Raw genomic sequence first — 11,512 nt, forward strand, 5'->3', positions numbered from 1 at the left:
CAAGCAAAGTGTCACTCTTGATGTATCCTATAACCAAATCCTTTGTACATATTTTATTGAGTTTTTAATATTCCTTTCAAAGGATTCTTGGTTTTATTGCAAATATGTGCAATCTTGGCATGTTGAGATGATTTGTTATGCTAACCCTAACCCTCATGCCATGAGGAGTTTGTATTTGTTTGTCCTCTTTTCGATTTTGCAAGGTTTGGATTCGAGGTCGAATTCTTTTCAAGAAGGGTAGGATGATACGGGACAAATGGTCATCTTATCTTTTGATGACATTTTTGGAGGCCAACACATAGAGGCTCAAGACTTGGTCACCTCGAGAATACAAGAACATGCATGGAGGACCCGTTTTGAGCATAACTTAAAGCAATCTCGTGTGTGGAAGATTGCTTGGAGCATTTAAGGTTGAGGACTCACGGTTTTGGACCTTAATTAAGGGCATTTTGGACATTATACATGGTGTATTTATACACCATGGCCGCCCCTCTCATTAAGGGCAAAGTGGCCTTTTTATCTTCATTTGTAATATATTATAAATAGGCCCCCTTAGTCTTATTTTCACTAGATTTGGAATGATGAAGAATTGAAAGACATATTTTCTCTCCTTTGAGAGTGTAACACCCTTAGTTGTAGGGCTTGGAAAAGTCATCCTTAGCATAGGGCTTGAAAAAGCCAATATTGATCTTTGCTTGGAAACGGTAGATCTTGAGGTGAGTTCATTCCCTTAGTGGTCACCGTAAGAGTATGGTTTTAATTGTTACATTCATTAGGGGTTAGTGTTGAAATACACTTGGTTCTTAATCTTTTAATAATTTTGGTCTCACTATCTATCTTTATTTTCTTGCAAATCGTGTATGTGTTGTGTAGTGGGCTGTTTTGGGGTCTTCGTTGAATCCAAAACTTGTATTATTGTTGTTCATCTTGTTCATCACGTTTTGTAGCTGTTTTGGTGTTAAAATATACTCTTGTATCTTGTATTCTTGTTGTTGGTAGCGAATCCGAGTGTGGTCTCCATCTTGGTCCTCGAATCCTTAAGATTAGTGGACTGATTTGGTGTTTGTTTCGTGCTTCCCTTGTCTTTCCCGTATCAGATACCTACAACCTCTCACCAGCAGCAACAAATATCATGTAACTCTGTCCACCAAGGCTAGGACAAATCGGAGGAGTTGGTTTTTTTGTCAAAAACTAAGAATATTATTTTTAATAATTGTGGTGATTGGGCTAGCTTTCGTGCAGCTCAACTAAATTCATGTAATACCTGCAACCTTTCACCAACAATAGATATCAAGTAACTCTGTCCACCAACGCGATGGGAAGAGTGTTTACTTGTCTCCACAGAGAATAGTATTTCCTTTTTTCCTCCCTTTTGTTCTTATTGTACCTACTAAACGATTTAATCTTCATTTCCCTTCTTTACTTTTATTGGGTGAGTGTTACATACTTTAATGTCTGAAATTTACTACTTTTTCTGTCTCAGTAATTAGTCAGTCCTGGGCACAAAAAAAGACAAGTAAATATTCTTTTTTTGTCTCAGTTCTGCTGTTCGAATTTTTCCTACGAACCAATGTACTTTCCTTTAAATATGCAGCACTAGTAGGTTGTTTACAATTGAACAAAACGCAAAATGGAATGGGACAACATAAGAGCATTGGACTAGAGAAAATGTATAGTACAAACTTAGCTTCTGTTCCACTTATGTTCAAATTTCAAAATGTGGTGTGCAATTCTATAAACAGTGGATAAGTTCTTTGTGCAAATGACATGATAAAAAATTTGTGTAGATCCAAATTGTTATGGAGAAATAAGAATGAAGAGATTTCATATTCCTCTTGGATGACTTAGGCAGATGCCCGGGTGAAATATCCGCGCTTCTCTAGCCATATTTGAATAGTACCAAGCAATAGAGTTTTCTCTTCTTGTAGAGCTAACTGCAACAGCGACTATATTCCAACACAGCTTTTTCCTCTGTTATGTTAAAAGAGAATCCACATTGTCAAATTTGTACTTCCGGAGCACTAAAGGAACCGTAACAGTTCTATATATGTATCGATATCAAGAATCCAACATGAGTAGTCCACATCATGAAACTGAAGATAAATTTAGCAAGGAAATAGGAGAAACTGGGGAAAACCATAGTGTAAGATAACAACTTGGAAACAAAGGCCAGATAGCATTTCCATTCACCTATGGAAATCTGGCGGAGTGAAGCTGCATCGTTACAATCCACATTAAGACTAGTACATTTTTCTTGAACCAATTTGTCTTAAATTTGAGAAGGGGTATTCAGCGTCGATGTATTAATAGGCACAAGGCTTATCATTGCACATGAGGACAAATATTTTACATCAACACCTATTTAAACATCTTTATCATTAAATACTGCTGCCCTCAACTCCAAATGCTTATCAATGGAAAAGAATTAACCTTGACTCATTCAATTCCTATCAATTGATGCATTAATTGGCAAAAGAGGATTTTAATAGCACTTACTGATGCACCTCCACTTCAAATGCCTATCGATGGCTGATTCCACCAGCCTGCATGAAAATTCTAACTCCTTGCACACAAAGATCCCACTTCCGGCTGCATTGAAATTTCTGAATGACTTTAGTACCTGAAGAGTTTTCACATGTTTGTGATGATGTATTCTATTGAAAGATTTACAAAAACTTGAGCAAAACATAGATATAGGATAATTTTCATATAGTAGAGAGGCTATCAATAGCAGACAATAGGCAACTCCATGTATGTTTCAAAGAGAAACTTACAGTTGAAATTGCCAGCGTTCTGTGGCAGCAAACTCTCAGAGCTATCCCACTATGTTAATTTACAGACACAAAAGCTGGGTTGATTTTCCTAATTACCTTAAAGCTTAGTGTGATGAAAGTTCACGAACAGACAGTTCAGTTGAGATTAACAATAAGAGCAGAAACAAAAGAATAGAGAAGAACCTGTTCTGGTGGTGCTTAAGAGCTACTTGAATAACGGGATATTATTCTGACCAAGGACCTGAAGATCGTCCGCTTCCATACCTTCAACATATTTTTTTAATTAGGTGGCAACATTTGGTTATAGTACTAGTCCATGTAGGAGCGATTTTCATGCATATCTGTTGCAAGATTTAATGAATGACGTAAATGAGTCATTTCTGATACTTCGATGGCATATTTGAGTCTTTTCTCTTTGTTTTAATCAAAGATGTGGACATCTAGTAAGACAACACGTGGAAAAACTGTTTTTGAAAAAACTAGCGTTAACAAGTAATGGTATGGATGAACCTGTTTTATAACGACAATGACATAAACGAGCCAAACTTTTAACGTATGGTATATTTGAACCTTTTTCCTTAATTTAATTAGAAAGTTAATCAAAATTATAGGAACTATACTCTGCTTAATTTATATTACTTTGCTGTTTCACTTTGTTTGACACTATTTTCTTATCATCTCGTCCAAATAATATTAACATTCTTATAATTGGGTGGGAGCGGTGGGCAGGGTGGATCTAGGTAATTCATTGCAGGTCATCATAAATCTAATAACTTTTATGCTAACCGTATATTTATACCGAGAAATCCGTTGGTGGATGGGGGAGGAGTGTATAAGAGAAGACGAAACAAAACAACAAATGACAAAAATGGTAGTAGGTTCAAAATGGTCCGTTGTGATAATTAAATTTAAAAGGCATAATAATTTATAACCCTAAACTTGACATCAAATTATAATATTGACCTTAAACTTTGATAGTGCAAAAGTAGTCCCTTTAACTATACACAAGCTGAACAAAAAGACACTCCGATTTTGCAACTACACGCGTATACCTCACTTTCTCTGACGTGGATTACTAATCCACTCATATGGTGCCACCTAATAAAAAAAACACATTATAAGTATGACCTTTAACTTTGTCAGTATACAAATAGGCCCTTTAAATATACAAAAGTTGAAAAAAAATCCTTCAATTCCAACTCGAACGTGCTCCGTTTTGCGTGTACAACATGCGTTTTGCCACAAAGGATCGGGGTGTTTATTTGTTCAGGTTTTGGATAGCGAAAGATACTATTTGTACACTGTCAAAGTTTAAGATCAATGTTATAATCTGGTGTCAAGTTTAGGGTCATATTTATGTATTATGCCAATTTAAAATGATATTGCCAGACATAAGAAGTCACTTTAGTCAGAGACTTTTATATGAAAAGAGTAGGGATGGTAATGGGCGGTGCGGGTTTTAGGTTATGTGGGGCGGTGTGTGTTTTAGATTATGTGGGTGCGGTGCGGGTGGGGCGGATTTAAGTAAGTTTTTTTAAAATGGTATGGTGCGGGCCGGATTGCGGATATATGCGGGCTTAAACAAAAATAAAGTTCAAAATTTGTATTATTCTACTAAATCTACCTAAAATCATATGTATTATTCACTTAAAATTTTATGATACTTAAAACAACATGTATAACACTACAAATAAATAATTTTATAACTTCTTTAATTTTTGTATTCATCTTAATGAAAATTTGATATTTGATCATTTACTTGTACACATGATACTTTTTTGATAATTTCTTAGTGAAAAGTGATATAATAGAAATTGGTAGTTACTATTTCCTAATACTGAAAATATTATGGTTTTCAGTGGAGTTATAAATTTTTCAAAAAAGAAAAAAGTAAAAATGTGGGGCAGTGCAGTGCGGGTATGCGCAGGTATGAGTATGGGGCGGGTCTATGCGGGTTTAAAGGTGATGCGGTGTGAGGCGGGGCGGTTTTAAAATTCACAGGTTTAGAAAAAATCCACACCGCACCATTGCCACCCCTATGAAAGAGTATCCATTAAACATAATGAATTTCTGAGGTCCATCAGAAATGGCCTTTCTACCTTTTGTCAATCTTTGTCAAGCCTTACATTAATATCTGGTGAAGTCCTACAAGTGGAGTCTGAGGATGGATAATTCCGATATACCTTTGCAGGGTAGACCATGTCTATACTAAAAGTTAATAATGTTGAAACAACTTGATGAAGATTAGTATTCAGGAAGAGTTATAACTAATGTTAAGCCATGCAGAACATACTAATTATTAACAACACCATTTTCATAAAAGAGCAAGTTGAACATGCTCATATTAACCACCCCACAACATAATAGTAGCATTTATTTTGATGATACAGAATAAACACAGTTCAAAATTCTCTATTTGTGATTACTAAGCGCTCTGAAATAGCTCGGTTAATGGTGAAATTGATTGCGTATGAGCTTGTAAAGCTTTCTCCATAACCTTCAGCACTCATGTTTTGTCGACTACTACTGTATGATGTCGATGCTGCTGAATCTCCATCAATGTTCAAAACAGAATCAGGCATGCCGAACCTCCGTCCTTCCACTGTCATGTATATGTAGTGTTTCTCGACCAGGGAAACTTTTGGTCTCGTCGTATCAAGATGACACCTCCGATGATAACTTCAAAATTAATCCTTGGCAATTTCTGAGCCTTGTCACTACATGCGCCATAAAGTACTGAACAAAAAGACATCCAAAGACACCACATCGTGTCCAGCATTGCAGCATTGACCAACAGATCCTTGTCGCCGAAGGGGCAACTCTGATCTCCAGCATACAAAGGAATTTCACAAACAGAGAGCACCTAGTGGAAGCCTAGATCGCTATTCCGCACAAAAGCTATGGAGAGAATCTCTAGCTTCTTAGCATGGGCCGCGATGTAATAAAACACCCAATCTGCAAGGATGCCAGAAAAGGAAAGTCGCCACGATCCCTTGCAGTGATGGACAATGGCCCCAAAACCAGTATCGAGCGGTCCAAGGGTTAGGTATTCAGGAGTTTGAGGCTTGACTGAACACAAAGGAAATCGGATCAAGTTAGGATGGATCATTGCAATAGTATCCAAGGCGGCATCTTCCAATTGGCGGCAGAAGTATAGAACCAAGTGGAGCTTAGGGCAGCCAGCTAAGACTGCTATAAGGCCTCGCTCAGTCAAGGATGCATTTGGCATCTTCAATATAATCTATCACCTGCAGTCACATTCAGAAGTAAAAAATAACTTTTTTCACCCGTAAGGACAGAAGTACTAGGAAAAGGGCAATCTACGAAGACAAATATACTCCCTCATTTTCTAGTTATGTGTCTTACTTTCTTTATCCTGTTTGGAAAGAACGCATCATTTTAATTTTCAACATTCCCATTTGACCATTAATGACATTCTTTTGAGGGAATGACACAGCAGGTTCAAAACCACAAAACGAGACATCAACCCCACCTTGAGTTGCACATGGTCATCGTCACAATCTGTCGAATCTTGTGGAAGTTGCATCTTTGACAACTAGCCTCGCAGAAATGGCTGTTGGAGCAATATCAAATATCTTAAGCATCAATACACTGGCACATCTTGCTTTTACTGTTATATTGGGAGTTTGCTTGACATAAAACAGATAGTGGATTCCTCTTGGATAACTTATGCATCAGGGTTCTCTAGGAGATAGACTTGTTGAAATCTCCCTCCATGTAGTATGTGCTTGTCTACCAAACTTTATGAGCTTAAAGGTTCCACCTGGAGGAAAGAAACCATGGTTAGAAGATATTAGCGATGAAAATGAGAGTATCCCAAGATGGAAAAGAATTAACCTTCAGGAAAGAATTATGCTGGACTCATTCAATTTTGTCTAAAGTTTGAGATGGCATATCCAGCATTGATATATTAATAGGCACATGAGGACAAATGTTGTACAGCAACTCCAAGTTCTTATCGATGGTTGATTCCACTTCATCTTGCCTTCAAATGTGAAGAGTTCGTGATGATAGTATTCTGGAAGATTTACAGAAACTTGAGAAAAAATAAGATATAGGATAACTTTCATATGGTAGAGAGGTTGCCAACCTTCTGTTTCACTTCCTTCTTTCCCATATAGCAGAGAGTCGGCAACTCCATTTATGTTTCAAAGAGAGACTTACAGTTGAAGTCTCTGGAGTCTGGTAGCAGCAAACTCGCATCGCTAGGCATAGCAGCAGCACACAGACTAGGAGGTGAACTGAGAATGGCGGAGGAGCTGGGGGGAGCAGGGAAGGGTTCTGCTTTTTGACGGGGACAGAGAAGGTTTGTGGGAAAGAAAGAAACTTTTATTATTTATGCTTCAGATTATGAACTTTTGAATAATAATTCATTAAACATATGTATAACTTTTACTATGGATGACTATTGTATGACGTACCGATGAGTTGTTTGTTTCCTCCTCCTTTATTTCTACTTCATTTTCTTCATTCTACCCTTCCCTTCCTTTCTAGTTCTCAAGATCTGATGTATAAAACGTGCATAAAATGTCATTTTCGAGATACTGATCAAGGTCAAACATCAAATGGTATTTATAAAACAGAAGAGCAGTTTATAAGATAAAGAAGAAAACAGAAGACCCAAATATTCAAGAAAACAAAACCACTTTTTTCATACGCATTATCGTCATAAGTCTTCTGAAAAAATTTGTGAAAATTATCTGCACACTTGAACATACATCACAACAAATGCTTGCCATTTTAATTTGTTTTTATCTTATTACCGAAAGCTTATTGTGATGAAACGGGATCACATCGTCGACACATTTTTACTTGAAATTCACAAAAAGTTCAGTTGGGAATTCATCAAACACATTGTAAACAACACACATAAATTTGATTTCTAAGCAGTAGAATAATAGAGAAGAACCTGTCTTAGATAACGGGATATTATCCAAGCCAAGGATCTGAAGCCTATCTTCTCCGGTGATATCTTCAACATATTGTTTAATCTCCAGAGCTGAATCTTTTAGTTGAGGGCTCTCTACAAGTTGGATAATTTTAGATGAACCAATATCCCCCAAATTAGGTGGAATCTCTGTAAGTTTACAACATTCCCACAGTGTTAATTTCTCAAGCACGGAAAATGATTCCTCTCCATTCCTCCCTTGGAAGATTGTTCTCATAAGGAACAACTGTTCAAGGTTGGGCAGTCTCGCTATTGTTGATAGTGAATCGGATGCAGGAGGAAAGTTAAACAACTTCAATTATTTCAAATTCGATGGAAAGTGAAAATCCCACGACCAATTTTTTAGTAAAGAGGGCCCACTGTAATTTTTGTTTGAACTTTCAAATTCTACTCTGAGGAAATCTACTTTAGTTAGGAAATCCAATTTTGGGAACCAATATTGCTCTGTTGAATAATCCCACGATTCCTTGAGAACAAATACAAATCTTTGAAGTGTCACGACCCGAGCTGGGCCCTGGCGCGACGAGCATCCCGAGCTGGGCCCTGGCGCGACGAGCATCCCGAACCATGCAATAGTTTAAAATACATGGGCCCTTTCAAAAGATCTTAAAACAATCTTGTCAATGCGATTTCATTCTTTGTATTACTTTTGAGCTAGATGATACACCCTACATTTCTACAATCCCACGAGCTATATGAAATCCACCCTTGACTCGGCGGCCAAGCCCCCAATCCAAGTTTGCCGAAAGAATTGGGGTGTCAGCAAGGGGGGCACACGCAAGATCACAAAGCAGGGTGTCATAATCCCCAATCAAGTCAACATGTCATGGTAGTGCACAAGATCACAAAGCAGGGCTCCTAACCATAAATCCCAATTTGAAACGACATGAATCAAGGTACACAAGATCACAAAGCATGGTACCATAATCCCGTGTCGGCAGATCACGGTTTCTAGCATAGAGTCTTTCAACTCGTACTTTCTTTAGGTAACCATCTAACTCTCTTTAAGCCCATTTTTAACCTTTTCTAAACATGCAACTTTCTGAATTCAAAATCTAATAATCTGAGTGAAATCTGATTTCTATTCAATTCTGTGTCTGTCATGGCATTCTCTGATTTGGTATCGTCATAACAAGACTTGCAAGTCATGTTTCTGAGCCATAAAATATCATATCATAGTTCTCTATCAAAACATTAAGTTTAGACCACCATACTTCAAATAATTCTAGAAGATTCTTTCTTCCAAAAATATTTATCAAATTATGCAAAGATCATTCTTTTTCAATCATTTCAACAAACATGTGGTGGTCATGTATCCTTGGCAAACCATGCAATTCTTTCATTATATATATATAAATTCAATATTTATCAACATGTAAAAAAACCCCTCTCATCAATTTAAAATCAATCTTAAATAGTTCAACAATAGTCAAGAACATTGATAAAATGCTTCTAAATAATATTCTAAAATCAAGAGGTGTTGCAACATGAGAGGGAATGTAAATAATCATGTTATAAATTCAATTAACAACTTAAACACATACACACATTTATAAGATTACAAATCAATTTGGGGGAAAGGCCTCATGACCAAATCAATATCATCAAAAACTTTAAAAGCATAAATCTAATTATAAATCAAAAATCCCTTTTTCTAAATTCATGATTTCTAAATCTTTAACATGATTAAGAAGAATTTACCATGCCCATGTAGATATAGGAAAACCCCACGTACCTTAGATAATTTAGTTTGAAAGATGAAACCCGGATCTTGATCCTTTTCTTGGAATTCTTGATCTTAGGGATGAGTTCTTAATCTTTGGGAAAAGGATTAGGGTTGGATTTTTGAGAGGAATTGATTAGTTTGTGATGTAGTTTGCACAAATACTGATTTTATTGTGGCTGAGGTGAGATGAGGTAAAAGACAAAAATACCCCTAAGGAAACAAAAAAGGTTGCAACAGTCCCTTAGTTGACAGGCTGATATGCTGAAATAAACTGGGCATAACTTTTTACCTCGATGTTGGATTTGGATGAAATGAGTTGTGTTGGAAAGAGAACTCAAATACCTTTCATTTGATATATAGCAATCCACCCAGTTCGTTAAATAACAGAAGATATGGTCGACGAAATTTGACCCAAGTTGAAGTGTCCACTAAAATTTAATCGATAGAATTGTTTTCAACTCGTCTTCGAGTTAGGGGATTCTTGCGATCTCAATTCATATTCAAAGGTTTTCCAACGCTATAGGAATGATCAAAACACATACATTAACAAGGAATAATTTAGTTCGGGTCTATACGCATAGGAACGATGGTCTAAATTGAAGCCCGAAAGTACAGGGTGTTACATTATCCCCCTTGGGATCATTCGTCCCCAAATAATGGGAACGTAACATCGCATTGACCATTTTTCCTCAACAAAATATGCAAAGTCAGTCAACGAGATTTATGATAACCCATAGGGAAACGTGTAAGCACGAAACATGTGATAGTGAAACTTGATGTCGACATGATCTTGGCATGTGTTTTATAGCACATGATCAAAACATTGTAAGAAATGATTTTTTCTTCTCTTATAATAATCCTCGGCCTAATTAAGATTGGTACAATAAATGAGATGAGATTCTCGCGGGACATAAGAATATTAACATTCTCCATCTTACAAGATACAATGAAAAGACTTAAACTTGGAGACACTATTTGTCTACGCCCCAAATAATAAATTACATGCCTCATCGCTCCCAACTTACAATTCTTCCCATACACATCTACCCACATGAATTCGATTCCACTGTAATATACTTCTATGTCGAAGCCTTACTCGAGGAAAAAAGGTGCTAACTTAAGCTACGGGTTGCTGTACTCTACATCTTATCCAGAAATCATCTCACCTCATCACTATAATCCAACAAACTACTCAAGTCCTAACTTTAACTCAAGGAATACAAACCACATATTTAGCATTTTAATTGGATCATGAAATAGCTTCATCCAAATTACGGTTTGAGGGGAAAAAGCTGGAAGATTGCAAAATGACCTGCCTGAGACACTGTAAAGCTGTGGTTTTCAGAGATGACTCGGATGAGGCTAGAAGTGGGAGCTGCTTATTAATGAATGAGGTCTTTTCTCTCATAGATGAGGAAAGAACGGACAAGAGAGTATTTCTTAAGGTGCAGAATTCCTCAAAAGCGCAGAAAAAGTCTCCAATCATTTCTGGAGAAAAAAAAAAAAAAATCAAGATCTCACATGGTGATAATAGGATCTACTCTTGCCGCTTTCTTTGGGATAATTGTAAGTATCACTGCTTGCTTTGTTCTTTTCAAAAAGAGGACACGCGATTCCAGAAAGTCGGGAGATTTGTTTGGATCTCGAACCAATCTTACCTGGAATGCTAACTTGGTTCACTTACAATGAATTAAAATAATAACAGAAGATTTCAGCAGAAAGCTGGGGGAAGGAGGATTTTGATGCTCTATATGAAGGAACAATGAGTAATGGCATTAAAATAGCTGTAAAGAGTCTAGATGGTCTAGGTCATGTGATAACAGTCATTCCTAACAGAAGTAAAGATAGTCTGTGGCATTCACCATGTCAACCTGGTAAAACTCATTGGATTTGTGCTGAAAAAAAAAAACAAAGGCTTTTGATCTATGAACACATGGTAAATGGATCACTAGATAAGTGGATTTATAATAAGAATCAAGAAAATGGGCTTACATGGCATACAAGGCGAAGGATAATAACAGATATTGCCAAAGGATTAGCTTA

General features: G+C 36.8%; 2 long non-coding RNA genes across 7 annotated transcripts; both read right to left on the reverse strand.

Moving 5' to 3' along the window:
* Positions 1-2,131: 2,131 nt before the first annotated feature.
* Positions 2,132-3,034, reverse strand: LOC107873681. The gene is made up of 2 exons (XR_001675483.2): positions 2,958-3,034; positions 2,132-2,620 (listed from the first exon to the last, which is right to left on the reverse strand). It is a non-coding gene; the product is annotated as an uncharacterized LOC107873681 (long non-coding RNA).
* A 1,990-nt stretch (positions 3,035-5,024) lies between these two features.
* Positions 5,025-11,423, reverse strand: LOC107873682. 6 transcript variants are annotated; one of them, XR_007056919.1, is made up of 7 exons: positions 9,479-11,423; positions 7,705-8,348; positions 7,217-7,299; positions 6,886-7,076; positions 6,633-6,780; positions 6,268-6,558; positions 5,025-6,022 (listed from the first exon to the last, which is right to left on the reverse strand). It is a non-coding gene; the product is annotated as an uncharacterized LOC107873682 (long non-coding RNA). The 6 variants fall into 6 exon arrangements; XR_007056917.1 differs by having other exon boundaries at positions 6,633-6,813; positions 9,479-11,420; XR_007056921.1 differs by having other exon boundaries at positions 6,633-6,813; positions 7,705-7,872; positions 9,479-11,369.
* Between the last annotated feature and the right edge of the window lie 89 nt (positions 11,424-11,512).

The sequence above is a fragment of the Capsicum annuum genome, chromosome 6, assembly GCF_002878395.1.
Source record: "Capsicum annuum cultivar UCD-10X-F1 chromosome 6, UCD10Xv1.1, whole genome shotgun sequence".
Lineage (NCBI taxonomy): Eukaryota > Viridiplantae > Streptophyta > Magnoliopsida > Solanales > Solanaceae > Capsicum > Capsicum annuum.